This window comes from Lissotriton helveticus, chromosome 2_1, assembly GCF_964261635.1.
Source record: "Lissotriton helveticus chromosome 2_1, aLisHel1.1, whole genome shotgun sequence".
In the NCBI taxonomy this organism is placed as follows: Eukaryota; Metazoa; Chordata; class Amphibia; order Caudata; family Salamandridae; genus Lissotriton; species Lissotriton helveticus.
In genome coordinates, this window is record NC_136059.1 from 1,373,465,475 (window position 1) to 1,373,484,558 (window position 19,084).

Sequence of the window (19,084 nt, forward strand, 5' to 3'; positions counted from 1 at the left end):
TCAATGCTTATCGCTAGCCTTTTCCACCACTTAACAGGCTGGGTGGATGAGTATAATACGTCGTATTTATGATCGGGGACGGAGGATGGAGGCGATAAACAGGGACCCCCTGACTAAAATATGATTCCTGGATCAGGGCAAAGCAGTAAACAGCAAAATATAATATCCAGGCAAAGATAATGTAGATAACTGGCAAGAACTACGTATAACAAATGGTAAACACAAGTAAAAGAAGAAAATAAATTAATAAAACCAATTATTATGATCACATATAAAATTTAATCACATTGATAAAAATTGATAAACAAGTTCATTTAAGTGCAAAATTCATACAATAATCAATAATTATAATCTCTAATATATGCACAAAAGTTTAAAAGGAGTTTTGATGATTCCCGAAAAACTTAATGCTGGTGTTGATATCTGCCTGTCGACGCGTTTCGGCACAGACAATGTGCCTTCATCAGGACTTTATCAGCATATTTCTGAATTTTCTTTTGATCACGAACTCCCTTTGATAGTAATCATGTTAAAATAAACGTTTTAAAATCGGAGGCGTGTTCATAAATGCTGGTATCCAAACTTCTAATCCACAGACGTCGCAACACGGCTCAATATTTTGATTTCTTCTCTATAAGTAAATCTTGCAGCTCATTCGTGTTGCAATTTCTTAAATTTCCAATTGTTTAACATTCAGTGTAAGAAGCGGCGGCGGTATGTCAAAGTGGAGCTGACAGACTCCGGTTAAAAATCCTGTGTCAGAGTCGGGATACAGCGTGGGCAATGGCGGCGAGTCCGTCACATCAGCCAAGACGGAGGATGTACATAAATAAGAACGTATAGTTGAATAAATGGCGAGTGGATACATGGCCAGATGGATCAATGGATAGGTAGATGGATGGATGTATCAATGTATGGATGGATTGAAGCATTAATGAATACATGGACCAGTACTTAGGATAGACGGATGGACTGATAGATACTTAGGATTGCTTCTGAGATAGATCTATCTATGGATATATAGGTGTATGTTTGCATGAATGGTTCAGTACTTACTATAGGCGTATGGGCTCATAGATGCTTAAGATAAATGCAGAAACAGATTTATCTATGTATATAAGTGGGAATGCATCAATTAAAAGATGGTTGAATGGCGCAGTGCTTAGGATGGATGGATGGATGCTGGGCTTTAATTGGGCCGGGTCTGAGGACCGGCGCTTATTTTCAGGAAGCCTCCAAACGGATCTCTATCGGGCTCTATTTTCGGCCCTCTCAAAGATAGTCAATTAAAAAAAATAATTATTGCACTGCAGTGAGAGCATGCACATCGATGTACACATGCTTATTTTGCTCACTACTGAGAACTGGAGACATCATGGTAGGTTACCCATTTGTAGAAGGAAGGGAAATCGTTTAAAGAATGTTTTTTTCCGCACGTAGGATAATTGGAGAGGATTTTCAAAAGCACACAATGATACTTATCTTGATTTAGACCACGGCCAAACTTGCATAGCCCCTACCCCTTTAAGAGCTTTGCCCCCCCCCTTTTAGAGCACCCACACTTTTTTCTCCCACTTAGAACCCTGACTACACAATAGTAACAAAGGAACAGTCTAAGCTTCCATTGAAATCTACAATGGCACCAAGTTTCATAATTTGCCTTCAACGCTGGCAGCCTTCTACCACAGTGCAAGAGTGTCTATCAGCACCAAGATTTGTTATCCACAGAAATGTTGTGTAATTTGTGTAGCTGTCTGCTGGAACACTCATCACCAAAAGATATTAAAACATGGGAATTTGCCAGAAAAACATATACCATACCATAAAGTGATTCATAAATGGGCACATTGCCACTGCACCACCCTCTTCACCATCCTTCCTTAACCTTACAAAATCAAAGAAAGAGCCACACCAAACCTAGTAGACACACTTTAGCAATACACAAGTTTAATTTCAACAACTGTCTGCTGGAACGCTCATGAGCAAAGCGTATTAAAACATGCAAACTTGCGGGTAAAACATATACCATGCCATGGGGCACTTTATAAGTGCTCCCAGTGGTACTAAATCACCTTTAGTAGCTTGACATCAGCACGTTACTAAATTCTGTGTTTTAATCACCAACATACCCACCTTCCCCACACCCACCTCTGCCCTTCCTTAACCGTACGAAATCAAACAGAAACCCCCACCATTCCTAGTAGCGCCACCATACCCATGCACAGGCTTAATTTTAACAGGTGTGTGCCAGTACACTTATCAGCGAAAAGTATTCAAGTATGCAAATTGGCGGGAAAACATAAACCACCCCATAGCACGGTTAATAAATGGACCCAGTGGCACTAGATTACCTTTACTAGCTACACATCTCCACGTTACAAAGATCGTTGTTATAATCAGCAACATACTCACCTCCCCCACCATTGCTTAACCGTACGAAATCAAACAACGAGCGCCAGCACTCCAATTAGCGCCACTATAGCCATACATACCCTTAATTACAACAGAAGTCTGCCGGAGCGCTCATCAGCAAAAGCTATTAAAACCTGCAATTTTGCAACTAAAATATACACCATACCATAAGACGGTTTATAAATAGTCGCAGTACCAATACACAACCTCCACACCCGCCCTTCCTTAACTTTACACAATAAAAGAAAGACCCCAGCAAACATACAAGCGCCACTATAGCCATACAGAGGCTTAATTTCAACAGATGTCTCCCTAAACGTTCATCAGCAAAACGTATTCAAACATGCAAATTTGTGGGTAAAACATATACCATGCCATTGGACGCTTCATAAGTGCTCCCAGTGGTACTACATCACCTTAAGTAGGTCGACATCTGCACGTTACTAAATTATATGGGTTAATCACCAACATATCCACCTCCCCCACACCCACCCCCGCCCTTGTTTAACAGTGCGAAATTAAACAGAACCCTTCACCATTCCTTTTAGAGCCGCTATACCCAAACACAGAGTTAATTTTAACAGATGTCTGCAGTAACACATATCAGCAAAAAGTATTCAAACATGCAAATTGGCGTGTAACACATAAACCATCCTATAGCATGGTTTTTAAATGGGCCCAGTGAAACTACATTACCTTTACTAACTACACAAGCCCACGTTACAAATGTCCGTCTTATAATCAGCAACATACCCAACTCCTCCACCCTCACCCCTACCCTTGCTTAACCTTACAAAATCAAACAACGAACCCCAGCACTCCCGTTACCGACACTATAGCCATACATACACTTAATGTCAACAGGTGTCTGCCGGTACGTTCATCAGCCAAAGCTATTAAAACCTGCAATTTTGCAACTCAAACATACACCATACCATAAGATGATTTATAAATAGTCACATTACCATCACAGTACTGCCACACTGCCCTTGTTTTACTTTACGCAATAAAAGAAAGAGCCCCACCAAACGTAGAAGTGCCACTATAGCCATACAGAGGCTTAATCTCAACAGATATCTTCCGAAACGCTCATCACCAAAACGTGTTAAAACATGCAAATTTGCGGGTAATACATATATCACGCCATAGGGCGCTTTATAAGCGCTCCCAGTGGTCTTACATCACCTTTAGTAGCTCAACATCTGCACGTTACTATATTCTGTGTTTTGATCACCAACATACCCACCTCCTCCACACCCACCCCCTGCCCTTGGATAACCATACAAAATCAAACAGAAACCCCCACCATTCCTAGTAGTGCGACTATACCCATACACAGGCTTAATTTTAACAGGTGTGTTACGGAACACTTATCAGCAAAAAGTATTCAAACATGCAAATTGGCGGGAAAACATAAACCATCCCATAGCACGGTTAATAAATGGACCCAGTGGCACTAGATTACCTTTACTAGCTACACATCCCCACGTTACAAATATCCGTGTTATAATCAGCAACATACTCACCGCCCCCACCCTTGCTGAAGCTTACGAAATCAAACAACGAGCCCCAGCACTCCTGTTAGCGCCACTATAGCAATACATAGACTTAATGTCAACAGGAGTCTGCCTGAACGCTCATCAGCAAAAGCTATTAAAACCTGCAATTTTGCAACTAAAATATACACCATACCATAAGACGGTTTATAAACAGTCACATTACCATCACACCACTGCCACACCGCCTTGCTTAACTTTACGCAATAAAAGATAGAGCCCCACCAAACGTAGACGTGCCACTATAGCCATACAGAGGCTTAATTTCAACAGATATCTCCCGAAACGCTCATCACCAAAACGTATTGAAACTTGCAAATATGCGGGTAAAACATATACCATGCCATAGGGTGCTTTATAAGTGCTCCCAGTAGTACTACATCACCTTTTGTAGCATGACATCTGCACGTTACCATATTCTGTGTTTTAATCAGCAACATACCCACCTCCCCCACACCCACACCCGCCCTTGGTTAACCATACAAAATCAAACAGAAACCCCACCATTCCTAATTGTGCCACTATACCCATACACAGGCTTAATTTTAACAGGTGTGTTACGGAACAATTATCAGCAAAAAGTATTCAAATATGCAAATTGGCGGAAAAAACATAAACCATCCCATAGCACGTTAATAAATGGACCCACTGGCACTAGATTACTATTACTAGCTACACATCACCACGTTACAAATATCCGTGTTATAATCAGCAACATACTCACCGCCCACCACCACTATACCCAAACACAGAGTTAATTTTAATAGATGTCTGCGGGAACACTTATCAGCAAAAACTATGCAAACATGCAAATTGGCGTGTAATACATAAACCATCCTATTGCATGGTTTATAAATGGGCCCAGTGAAACTACATTACCTTTACTAACCAAACATGCCCACGTTACAAATGTCCGTCTTATAATCAGCAACATACCCAACTCCTCCACCATCACCCATACCCTTGCTTAACCTTACGAAATCAAACAATGAACACCAGCAGTCCCGTTACCGCCACTATAGCCATACATAAACTTAATGTCAACAGATGTCTGCCGGAACGCTCATCAGCCAAAGCTATTAAAACCTGCAGTTTTGCAACTCAAACATACACCATACCATAAGACGATTTATAAATAGTCACATTACCATCACACCACTGCCACACCGCCTTGCTTAACTTTACACAATAAAAGATAGAGCCCCACCAAACGTAGAAGTGCCACTATAGCCATACAGAGGCTTAATTTCAACAGATATTTCCCGAAACGCTCATCACCAAAACGTATTGAAACTTGCAAATTTGTGGGTAAAACATATACCATGCCATAGGGTGCTTTATAAGTGCTCCCAGTGGTACTACATCACCTTTAGTAGCTTGACATCTGCACGTTACTATATTCTGTGTTTTAATCAGCAACATACCCACCTCCCCCACACCCACCCCTGCCCTTGGTTAATCATACGAAATCAAACAGAAACCCCACCATTCCTAGTAGTGCCACTATACCCATACACAGGCTTAATTTTAACAGGTGTGTTACGGAACAATTATCAGCAAAAAGTATTCAAATATGCAAATTGGCGGGGAAAACATAAACCATCCCATAGCACGTTAATAAATGGACCCAGTGGCACTTGATTACTTTTACTAGCTACACATCCCCACGTTTCAAATATCTGTGTTATAATCAGCAACATACTCACCGCCCCCCACCCCTGCTTAACCTTACGAAATCAAACAACGAGCCCCAGCACTCCCGTTAGCGCCACTATAGCAAAGCATAGACTTAATGTCAACAGGAGTCTGCCGGAATGCTCATCAGCAAAAGCTATTAAAACCTGCAATTTTGCAACTAAAATATACACCATACCAGAAGACAGTTTATAAATAGTCGCAGTACCAATACACCACCTCCACACCCGCCCTTCCTTGACTTTACACAATAAAAGAAAGACCCCAGCAAACATACAAGCTCCACTATAGCCATACAGAGGTTTAATCTCAACAGATATCTCCCAAACGCTCATCAGCAAAACGTATTAAAACATGCAAATTTGCGGGTAAAACATATACCATGACATAGGGCGCTTTGTAAGTGCTCCCAGTGGTACTACATCACCTTTAGTAGCTCGACATCTGCACGTTGCTATATTCTGTGTTTTAATCAGCAACATACCCAACTCCCCCACACCCACCCCCACCCTTGGTTAAACGTGCAAAATCAAACAGAAACCCCCACAATTCCTAGTAGTGCCACCATACCCATACACAGGGTTAATTTTAACAAATGTCTGCCGGAACACTTATCAGCAAAAAGTATTCAAACATGCAAATTGGCGTGTAATACATAAACCATCCCATAGCACGGTTTATAAATGGGCCAAGTTAAATTACATTACGTTTACTAACTACACATGCCCACGTCACAAATGTCCGTCTTATAAACAGCAACATACCCACCTCCTCCACCCCCACCCATACCCTTGCTTAACCTTACAATATCAAACAACAAGCCCCAGCACTCCCGTTACAGCCACTATAGCTATACAAACACTTAATGTCAACAGGTGTCTGCCGGAACGCTCATCAGCAAAAGCTATTAAAACCTGCAATTTTGCAACTCAAACATACACCATACCATAAGACGATTTATAAATAGTCACAGTACCATTACACCATTGCCACACCCGCCCTTGCTTAACTTTATGTAATAAAAGAGACCCACCAAACGTAGAAACGCCACTATAGCCATACATACGCTTAATTTTAACAGATATCTCCCGAAACGCTCATCAGCAAAACGTATTAAAAGATGCAAATTTGCGGGTAAAACATATACCATGCCATAGGGCGCTTTATAAGTGCTCCCAGTGGTACTACATCACCTTTAGTAGCTCGACATCTGCAAGTTACTATATTCTGTGTTTTAATCAGCAACATACCCACCTGCCCCACCCCCACCCCCGCCCTTGGTTAACCGTACGAAATCAAACAGAAACCCCCACCATTCCTAGTAGTGCCACTATACCCATACACAGGGTTAATTTTAACAGATGTCTGCCGGAAGACTTATCAGCAAAAAGTATTCAAACATGCAAATTAGCGTGTAATACATAAACCATCCCATAGCACGGTTTATAAATGGGCCTAGTGAAAGTACATTACCTTGACTAACTACAAATGCCCACGTTGCAAATGTCCGTCTTATAATCAGCAACTGACCCACCTCCTCCACCTCCCACCCATATGTTTGCTGAAACTTACGAAAGCAAACAACGAGCCCCAGCACTCCCGTTACCGCCACTATAGCTATACATACACTTAATGTCAACAGGTGTCTGCCGGAACGCTCCTCAGCAAAAGCTATTAAAACCTGCAATTTTGCAACTCAAACATACACCATACCATAAGACGATTTATACATAATCACAGTACCATTACAGCACCGCCACACCGCCCTTGCTTAACTTTACGTAATAAAAGAAAGAGCCCCACCAAATGTAGAAACACCACTATAGCCATATAGAGGCTTAATTTCAACAGATATCTCCCAAAACACTCATCAGCAAAACGTATTAAAACATGCAAATTTGTGGGTAAAACATATACCATGCCATAGGGCACTTTATAAGTGCTCCCAGTGGTACTACATCACGTTTAGGAGCTCTACATCTGCACGTTACTATATTCTGTGTTTTAATCGGGGAACAGCCTTTACAACGCGGGCATTACCACGCGCTTCTATTACAACATTGCTATTACAACGCAAGTCGTTACAACGACTTGCGCTGGAGGGAGCTGTTGGATAGGGAATAGTTTAATGTTCTATTCCAACACCTTCCCTACTGTAACGTGGGCTGGAGTTGGAATAGAAAATTGAACTATTCCACTATCCAGCGCTTACAGCGCAAGTCGTTGTAACGACTTGCGTTGTAAAAACAGCGTTGTAATGGCACACGTGGTAAAAGCCCGCGTAGTAATGTCATACAACCGTTTTAATCAGCAACATACCCACCTCCCCCGCCCTTGCTTAACCGTACGAAATCAAACAGAAATCCCCACCATTCCTAGTAGCGCTACTATACCCATACACAGGGTTGATTTTAACAGATGTCTGCCGGAACACTTATTAGCAAAAAGTATTCAAACATGCAAATTGGCATGTAATACATAAACCATCCCATAGCACGGTTTATAAATGGGCCCAGTGAAACTACATTACCTTTACTAATTACACATGCCCACGGTACACATGTCCGTCTTATAATCAGCAACATACCCACCTCCTCCACCCCCACCCATACCCTTGCTTAACCTTACGAAATCAAAAAGCGAGCCCCAGCACTCCCGTTATTGCCACTATATCTATATAGTCATACACTTAATGTCAACAGGTGTCTGCCGGAACACTCATCAGCAAAAGCTATTAAAACCTGCAATTTTGCAACTCAAACATACACCATACCATAAGACGATTTATAAATAGTCACAGTACCAATACACCACCGCCAAACCCACCTTTGCTTAACGTTGCGCAATAAAAGAAAGAGACACACCAAATGTAGAAACGCCACTATAGCCATACATATGCTTAATTTCAACAAATATCTCCCGAAACGCTCATCAGCAAAACGTATTAAAAGATGCAAATTTGCGGGTAAAACATATACCATGCCATAGGAAGCTTTATAAGTGCTCCCAGTGCTACAACATCACCTTTAATAGCTCGACATTTGCAGGTTACTAAATTCTGCGTTTTAATTACCAACATACCCACCTCCCCCACACCCACCCCGCCCTTTATTTAACTGTACGAAATGAAACAGAAACACCCACCATTCCTAGTAGCGCCACTATACCCATACACAGGGTTAATTTAACAGATGTCGACCGGTACACTTATCAACCAAAAGTGTTCAAACATGCAAATTGGCGTACATAAACCATCCCATAGCACGGTTTATAAATGTGCCCAGTGAAACTACATTACCTTTACTAACTACACATGCCCACGTTACTAATGTCCATCTTGTAATCAGCAACATACCGACCTCCTCCACCTCCCACCCATATGCTTTCTGAACTTTACGAAAGCAAACAACGAACCCCAGCACTCCCGTTACCGCCACCATAGCTATACATACACTTAATGTCAACAGGTGTCTGCCGGAACGCTCCTCAGCAAAAGCTATTAAAACCTGCAATTTTGCAACTCAAACATACACCATACCATAAGACGATTTATAAATAGTCACAGTACCATTACACCACCGCCACACCCGCCCTTGCTTAACTTCCTGCAATAAGAGAAAGAGCCCCAACAAACATTGAAATGCCACTATAGCCATACAGTGGCCTAATTTCAACAGATATCTCCCGAAACGCTCATCAGCAAAATATATTAAAACATGCATATTTGCGGGTAAAACATATACCATGCCATAGGGCGCTTTATAAGGGAGCCTTACTGCTTGGTACCTGGGACCTGCACACTGCCGAAAAGCCGCACCTCGGAGTCGCGCTGTGAGCGCTTGCTGCCTGGGTCGCTGTACCCCTCTGCCGCCGCTGCTGTCAGACCTTTGCACGGCCGCCGAGCAGGGGGACAAAGACTACCACTCCCAGAATCCCCGGCTTGTTTCCCCGCCCCCTCACACAGCCACTTCCGCGCCCGGAGGTGCTAAATACCACCAGGCTTCCTCTGGAGAGCGGTAGCCTTACTGCTTGGTACCTGGGACCTGCACACTGCCGAAAAGCCGCACCTCGGAGTCGCGCTGTGAGCGCTTGCTGCCTGGGTCGCTGTTCCCCCCTGCCGCCGCTGCTGTCAGACCTTTGCGCGGCCGCCGAGCGGGGGGACAAAGACTACCACTCCCAGAATCCCCGGCTTGTTTTCCCGCCCCCTCACACAGCCACTTCTGCGCCCGGAGGCGCTAAATACCACCAGGCTTCCTCTGGAGAGCGGGAGCCTTACTGCTTGGTACCTGGGACCTGCACACTGCCGAAAAGCAGCACCTCGGAGTCGCGCGGTGAGCGCTTGCTGCCTGGGTCGCTGTTCCCCCCCGCCGCCGCTGCTGTCAGACCTTTGCGCGGCCGCCTAGCGGGGGGACAAAGACTACCACTCCCAGAATCCCCGGCTTGTTTTCCCGCCCCCTCATACAGCCACTTCCGCGCCCGGAGGCGCTAAATACCACCAGGCTTCCTCTGGAGAGCGGGAGCCTTACTGCTTGGTACCTGGGACCTGCACACTGCCGAAAAGCCGCACCTCGGAGTCGCGCTGTGAGCGCTTGCTGCCTGGGTCGCTGTTCCCCCCCGCCGCCGCTGCTGTCAGACCTTTGCGCGGCCGCCGAGCGGGGGGACAAAGACTACCACTCCCAGAATCCCCGGCTTGTTTTCCCACCCCCTTACACAGCCACTTCCGCGCCCGGAGGCAGTAAATACCACCAGGCTTCTTCCGCATCGCGGAACACGCACGGGACGAGCCGGACGAAGCCCGGACAAAGGGCGGACAGTCTGTGACAGTCCGGGACAGATCGAGACAGGGCAGGGCCACGGAACCTGGACGTTGAACACTGCAGCTGGGCACCTGACATAGTGAGATCCTCCCATTACTCTATGTATGCTTGTATACATGTTAAATCATAAGGTCACAGAACAAAAAGTTAAGCGAAGCTTTTCACACGGTGGTTTGGTTTTTGTGACGGTCTTTGTTTCCAAAATTGACAACCTTAGAAATCCTTGACATTAGTAAAATGTCGAAAGCTAAAGTTCCCAAAACACCCTCTGCACCAGCCACCTTAGACAACTATCTTGTGAGAGTTGTGAGTAAAATAAATAGTGAACGGCGCAAATCGCTAGGCTGGGGGGTTTCTTCCGCCTCACCACCCACATCACCTATTCTGGTACCAGTTTCCACACTGGACAATAGCTGCGACCTAGATCACTCGGTCTTAATAAATACGGAAGACGCAACCCCCTCACTTTTAGTATCACCACCTAACCAGGAAAACACAGCTGCTTCCCCTGACCCTGCAGCACAGTGCACCCCGCCCCCGGCCCCGAGGACACAGAGAGTACTGAGAACACGTAAGAACACACAAACTAAACGGGGTGGGGGCCGTAATAACAAAAGAGAAGAATCACCTCCTGCTAGTACTGGAAAGGACATCGAGCCAGTTGTCAACAATGCTGTAGTTAAAATAGACAAGGAACAATTGGAATTCCTGATTGGCATTATAGATACAAAAATTGCCAAGATAGTGAAGCCCCTAATGGTCAAATAAGACCTAATCTCTGCGGAAGTAGTGAGATTGGGAGCACTTTTGGGCCCCCACATTGATATAACTAGTAGTGTTAACGCTGCTGCAAAGGGTTCTGGAGACAATAATGAGACTCTTAAATCTTTGAATGGGGGATCGCGCACAGTAGAACCAGCAGTACCCGTAGTATCTGCAGTCCCAAAATCTGCACGCAAAAACCCATTACAAGCAACTGGCTCAGAGAAAAAACAAGGTGTAGTAGTTGCAAGTAATATCTGCCCGGTTACCTCAAAACCAGACTTACCACCAGAATGTGCACCGTTTGTGGCAGTCTTAACTAATGTTCCACCAGTAAGAGTGACCGGTCACCCAAGCAAGTCAGAATCCCACGACTCTCTGAAAAATAAAACTGTGTCATGGCTTAACCAAGAGTGCGGGTATCCAGTGGCCCTATCACACCAGATCCTAACCACTAGAAGAGTCTCCTGGATAGGTAGATCTCACAAGAACATTAACGGCGACTGTGTTATTATTAATTTCAGAAACCAACACCTGCAATTTTACAACTCAAACATACACCATACCATAAGACGATTTATAAATAGTCACAGTACCATAACACCACCGCCACATCCGCCCTTGCTTAACTTTTTAAGCAATAAAAGAAAGAGCCCCACCAAACATTGAAACGTCACTATAGCCATACAGATGCTTAATTTCAAAAGATATCTCCTGAAACGCTCATCAGGAAAACGTATCAAAACATGCAAATTTGCGGGTAAAACATATACCATGCCATAGGGCGCTTTATAAGGGCTCCCAGTGGTACTACATCATTTTTATTAGGCCGACTTCTGCACATTACCATATTCTGTGTTTTAATCAGCAACATACCCACCTCTCCCGCCCTTGGTTAACCGTACCAAATCAAACAGAAACCCCCACTATTCCTAGTAGCGCCACCATACTCATTCACAAGGTTAATTTTAACAGATGTCTGCCGGAACACTTATTAGCAAAAAGTATTCAAACATGCAAATTGGCGTGTAATACATAAACCATCCCATAGCACGGTTTATAACTGGGCCCAGTGAAACTACATTACCTTTACTAACTACACATGCCCACGTTACACATGTCCGTCTTATAATCAGCAACATACCCACCTCCTCCACCCCCACCCATGCCCTTGCTTAATGTTACGAAATCAAACAACGAGCCCCAGCACTCCCGTTACCGCCACTATAGCTATACATACACTTACTGCCAACAGGTGTCTGCCATAACGCTCATCAGCAAAAGCTATTAAAGCCTGTAATTTTGCAACTCAAACATACACCATACCATAAGACGATTTATAAATAGTCACAGTACCATTACACCACCGCCACATCCGCCCTTGCTTAACTTCACGCAATAAAAGAAAGAGCTCCAACAAACATAGAAATGCCACTATAGCCATACAGTGGCCTAATTTCAACAGATATCTCCCGAAACGCTCATCAGCAAAATATAATAAAACATGCATATTTGTGGGTAAAACATACAGCATGCCATAGGGCACTTTATAAGTGCTCCCAGTGGTACTACGTCACCTTTAGAAGGTCGACTTCTGCACGTTACCATATTCTTTGTTTTAATCAGCAACATCCCCACCTCCCCCGCCCTTGGTTAACCGTACGAAAGGAAACAGAAACCCCCACTATTCCTAGTAGCACCACTATACCCATTCACAGGGTTACTTTTAACAGATGTCTGCCGGAACACTTATTAGCAAAAAGTATTCAAACATGCAAATTGGCGTGTAATACATAAACCATCCCATAGCACGGTTTATAACTGGGCCCAGTGAAACTAAATTACCTTTACTAACCACACATGCCCATGTTACACATGTCCGTCTTATAATCAGCAACATACCCACCTCCTCCACCCCCACCCATACCCTTGCTTAACGTTACGAAATCAAACAATAAGCCCCAGCACTCCTGTTACCGACACTATAGCTATACATAAATTTTATGTCAACAGGTGTCTGCCAGAACGGTCATCAGCAAAAGCTATTAAAACCTGCAATTTTGCAACTCAAACATACACCATACCATAAGACGATTTATAAATAGTCACAGTACCATTACAGCACCGCCACACCCGCCCTTGCTTAACTTTACGCAATAAAAGAAAGAGCCCCACCAAACGTTGAAACGTCAATATAGCCATACAGATGCTTAATTTCAAAAGATATCTCCCGAAACGCTCATCAGGAAAACGTATCAAAACATGCAAATTTGCGGGTAAAACATATACCATGTCATAGGGCACTTTATAAGTGCTCCCACTGCTACAACATACCCTTTAGTAGCTCGACATCTGCAGGTTACTAAATTATGTGTTTTAATCACCAACATACCCACCTTCCCCACACTCACCCCCGTCCTTGGTTAACAGTACGAAATCAGACAGAAACACTCACCGTTTCTAGTAGCGCCAGTATACCCATACACAGGGTTCATTTTAACAGATGTCTGCCGGAACACTTATCAGCAAAAAGTATTCACACATGCAAATTGGCGTGTAATACATAAACCATCCCATAGCACGGTTTATAAATGGGCCCAGTGAAACGACATTACCTTTACTAACTACACATGTCCACATGACAAATGTCCGTGTTATAATCAGCAACATACCCACCTCCCCCCACCCATGCCCATGCTTAACCTTACGAAATCAAACAACGAGCCCCAGCACTCCAGTTACCGCCACTATTGCCATACATAGACTTAATGTCAACAGGTGTCTGCCGGAACGCTCATCTGCAAAAGCTATTAAAACCTGCAATTTTTGGAGGAGCTTCGCGCGATTCCAAGATGGACGCGTGAGCTAAGGGCTCCCGAGACCCCTTCCGCCTCCCGCGACTATCCTGTGAATGATCCTGATTATGACGACGGGTACTTTTTATTGATGCCCTGCTGATGCCAGCGTTCCTTCCAGTACTCGATTTGGCCGTCGGATACTGGACTTACTGCACCCTGGACTTTGGGGCCTACATCGTATGCCAGCCGGGGGCTTGAGTCCCCGAGGTACCCAGGTGGCAATCGAACAACAACGGCCGATAAGCCACGTCCTCTGCCCCTGGTGTACTTTCGGTTTCGTTTCTGATCCTTGTTGTGAACGCCCAATTCCAGATCGGAGTTCCGACTCTGCCATCGCTGCCAGCCTGTTGCTAGTGATGTGTTCCTGTCCACTCGCAGTTCCGAGCCTGCCACGATGGAGATCGTTTTGACTGGATTCTACGATTCCCGTTGGGGCTCCTTACACGTCATGACGGGCAGAACAGTCGTTGAGAGACGCGGCACTAGAGGTTCGTCCCGAGGGGGGGTCGCCCAATCTCAGACCATTGATCGATTTACTCGTCCAAGGGGCTCTCCGGGCGGATCGAGTGGTGCCCTGGAGGAAGCTGGGGACGGTACTCCTGATGACGAGGAGCCAACATTGAAAGACGTTATGGGCGCTATTGCGAGTGTTCAATCCGCCATGGGCCAGCAATATGAAACTCTGGCGGCTAAGATTGATACGGTGGCGACTGATGTCACCCTCATCAGAGTGGACCTTGGGAAAACAAACGAGCGTGTCAAATCTCTCGACCTCAAGACTGCCAGTCTGACCACGGATGTCTCGGAACTCCAGACCACGGTCCGCCATCTTCGGGCTAACTGTGACCTGTTTGCCAATCGGTTGGAAGATTTTGAGGGCCGGGCCAGACGCAACAACGTCCGCATTGTGGGTGTCCCGGAGAATTCTGCCGACATGCCTGTTGATATCCTGGTGGAGGACCTCGTGCTGAAACATCTGGTACCGAAAGGCCTAAGTAAATTCTTCGCTGTGGAGCGGGCCCACCGTGTCCCGGGTGGCAAGCCAAAGTCGGGAGCCGCTCCGCGGCCCATAATTGCTAGACTCTTCAATTTTCGTGATAGAGACGCTATCCTGCAAGCATCACGAACCAATGGGCCCACTAAATTTGAGAACATTTCAATTAGTTTTTATCCGGACTTCACTCAGGCAGTACAGAAACAAAGGATGGGCTTTACGGGTGTGAAAAAGCGGCTCAGAGACCTGGGACTGAAATATGCTATGCTTTTCCCGGCCCGCCTGAGAATCGAGCATGCTGATCGTGTGTTCTTCTTTGACCGCCCTGAGGTGGTTAGTGACTGGTTGGACACTTTGTCGCCGCGTCGTGAGGGCCCAGAGGACTCGAGGGGCGCCGAGGGAGGCGTGGAGGCCCAGGAGCAGTGAGTCTACATCGACGAGCCAGAATCCATTGCAGTGGCTTAGAGACTATGATTCAAGCATGGTGTGAATGCCCGGGGGTGGGGGGGGGTTCAGGGGATCTTCCTCCTCTGGGGACTTTTCTCTCTTTCTGTAGGTTAGTTTAATGGGGCGACAGGCACACTGCAAGTTGGGGTGGCTTTTCGGTCTACCGCAGGGGTGCAGGGAGGGGGGTTTGAATTTGATGGGTTCACTGGGGGTGGTGGGGGGGTTCTTTTCTTTTTGTTTGTTCCGAGGCTGTGCTTTGCTTTTCATTTGCTTACATGTGACTGTTTCGAGATGGGGAGGGCGGTCAGTCTCCTTCCGGGATGGGGGGTGGGGGACTTAGGGTGTTGAGCTGGAATGTTAACGGTCTTGGGGACAGAATAAAATGTGGGATTGTGCTACAATACTTGAAGAGATGTTCCCCGGATGTGGTCTTGCTCCAAGAGACCCATTTGGTGGGCAATACATGTCATGCACTTAACAGAAGAGGCTATCGTTTGGTGGCACATTCCGGCTTTACCCCGGGATCGAGAGGGGCTGGTATCCTGGTCAGGAATTCCCTTCCCCTGGAGTTAGATAGTACAGTGTTGGATGACAGAGGCCGTTATGCTGGCATTACGGGGAGATGGGAGGGGAAATTGATTTCCATACTGTCTATTTATGTTCCGCCTGGGCTGCAATCTACCACATTCGCCGACTTGGGTGAGGTCATTCTGGGTTTACCCGATGGCTTGCTGGTGTTGGGTGGAGACTTTAACTCTGTGGCGAATGGAGAGAGTGATCGTAGCCCCCCCAGGTTCCACCCTGCATCGCAGTTATGGTTGGGGAAATTCTTGGATGCCTTTGGGTTGGCTGACTGCTGGAGACAACTGCACCCTGGCCGACTTCAGTACACTTTCCACTCGGGAGCCCATGGAAGTCTCTCGAGACTTGACTATATCCTAGTGCCTGTGGTGCAGTTGATCTCTGTGCGTGAAATTAAACACTTGGCTAGAGGGATCTCAGACCACTCCCCGATGTGGCTCCACTTAGATATCTGTCTGGGGACTGGGGGCCGAATTGCCCCGATCAATCCATGGCACTTTCAGAATCCCAAAATCAGATCTGAGGTGGTCAAATGCATGAATTTTTATTTTGCCGAAAATGAGGGGTCGGTGTCTTCCCCAGTCTCCCTATGGGAGGCCTATAAAACTGTGATCCGTGGTCAGACTTTGTCCCTGGTTGCTGATGAGAAGCGGAGTAAACAAGAAGAGGTGGTAAGCTTGGAGTCTGAGATTACTGGGTTGGAGGAACGGTTGGAGGCTGGGGTTACGCCTGAGACACTGCATGTTTTGGCTCTCAAGCAATCTGATTACAGAGCTTTGGTGACTGCCTCAGCTGAGTCAATGCATCGTATGCAGCAGGGGCGTCTCTATGATGTGGGTGATAAAGCGGGGAAGTTGCTTGCTTGGCTGGATAGGCGTGACAGATTGAACCGTGTGGTGCCTGTGGTTGAGAGTGTTGATGGAACGCAAGTCGTAGACCCGGTTGAGATAGTTGAGGTGTTTGCCCAGCACTTTCGGGTCGTGTACGCGCCAGTTTCGGGCTTGCCGGAGGAGGACTCGCGTTTGCTGCTTCGTGATCTTGAATTGCCCAGTCTCTCGGAGTCAGACGGGGTGTTAATGGAGGCTGATTTCTCCATCGATGAGGTTGCGCTCACTATTCGCTCTCTTCATTCAGGGAGGGCTTCGGGCCCTAACGGTATACCGGTTGAGCTGTACAAGCTATGCCCAGACAAAATGGCGCTGTATCTGCTGCGTATGTTTGTGGCGTCGCAAGACCTTGGATTTCTCCCCAGGGACCAGAGGCTTGCCTCTATTGTAGTCATTCATAAAGACAGCAAGCCCCGCGAGCGCTGCTCATCGTATCGCCCGATTTCACTTTTAAACGCTGAACCCAAGATATTGGCGAAACTACTGGCGAATCGACCGGTCACGGTGATTAGCGGACTGGTTCACCCTGATCAGTCCGGCTTTATCCCCCAACGCAATACTGCACTCAATCTTCGTCGTCTGCATGGCGTCATCGCTAGGGCGGGATCTCTTAGTGAACCGGCCATCTTGGTTTCTCTTGATGCTTCGATGGCCTTTGATACGGTCGAGTGGCCATATTTGTGGGCCACTCTCGCCAAGTTCGGCTTTGGTCCAAAATTCATTGCATGGGTTAAACTCCTGTATGAGCAACCGTTGGCGCAGGTGGTGGTTAATGGTAGAGCTTCGGAGCCCTTCGCTCTTGGGCGAGGCACGAGGCAGGGTTGTCCTTTGTCGCCGCTGTTGTTCGCACTTGCGCTCGAGCCGCTAGCCGCCTGGCTTCGAAGGGAACCCTCCCTTAAGGGTATTCGATGGTCCCCTGATTTCGAAGACCATGTATCGTTATATGCCGATGACATCTTGTTGTATTTGACGTCCCCCCGTAAGTCACTGGGAGTTCTCTTTGATGTTCTGCGCTCCTTTGGACGTAACTCCGGGTTGGTTATTAATTGGTCCAAATCCTGCATCTTCCCGCTCACCGGTTACCCTCTTTCTTTGCCCCGAGTATGCCCGATCCCGGTTCGTACTGAAGGTTTTAAGTATTTGGGGATTTATATTTCACTTGACCCTGTGTTGCGCTATGACCGGAACTTGTTGCCTCCGCTCGCCCGGCTTCGGTCGGACGTCGCGGCTTGGTGTAATCTGCCCTTATCCCCCTTGGGACGGGCAGCCTTGTTTAAGATGATGTCTCTTCCCCGGTTCTTGTATGCTGTGCAAAACACTCTTGGTCTAGTGCCGGCTAGCTACTTTCGCGAAATCGAGTGCCTCCAGAGGAAGCTAGTGTGGGCTGGCTGACCCCGTATTGCGTTGGCTAAGCTCACGTTACCCTGGTACGATGGGGGCATTGCGTTACCAGATATACGACGATATTATTGGGCGTCTCAGTTGAGTGCTGTGAACCATGCTATGTACGGTCCAGTTCCGAATCCTGCTTTCGAAATGGACCGGTTGCTCTTACCCGGGGGGGACTACTACAGGGCATTCTATTCTCGAGGTGCTAGGAAGAATTTGACGGGACCCACCGGAGTGGCGGTGCGGGTGTGGGGCAGCGCGACCGCGGCTACTGGATGGACGGATCGGCTGACCAGAGCGACCCCTCTGTATGCCGCTGAGAGGCTGGGTGAACTATGGACTTCAAAAGGGTTTGATAGATGGGACCTCATCGGGATCAGTAAGTTGGGTGACTTCTGGGTTAAGGATAGAGTTAAGACCTTTGCTGAACTACAGCGGGAATATGGTTTGAATGATTTGGAATTTTTTCGATACCTTCAGGTTCGTCATGCCATCGGGTCGGTTTTTCCGGCCGGTTCTGACATCCCGGAAAGCTCCCCCCTGGAAGACAGGGTGCTGGACGGGCATGTTCCGGACAGCACTATCTCCCTTATTTATAAGAAACTTATTAATACTCGATCTGACTTGCTTGTTCACCTACGTAGTACCTGGACTAACGATGGGCTTGAACTGGATGATGAGGATT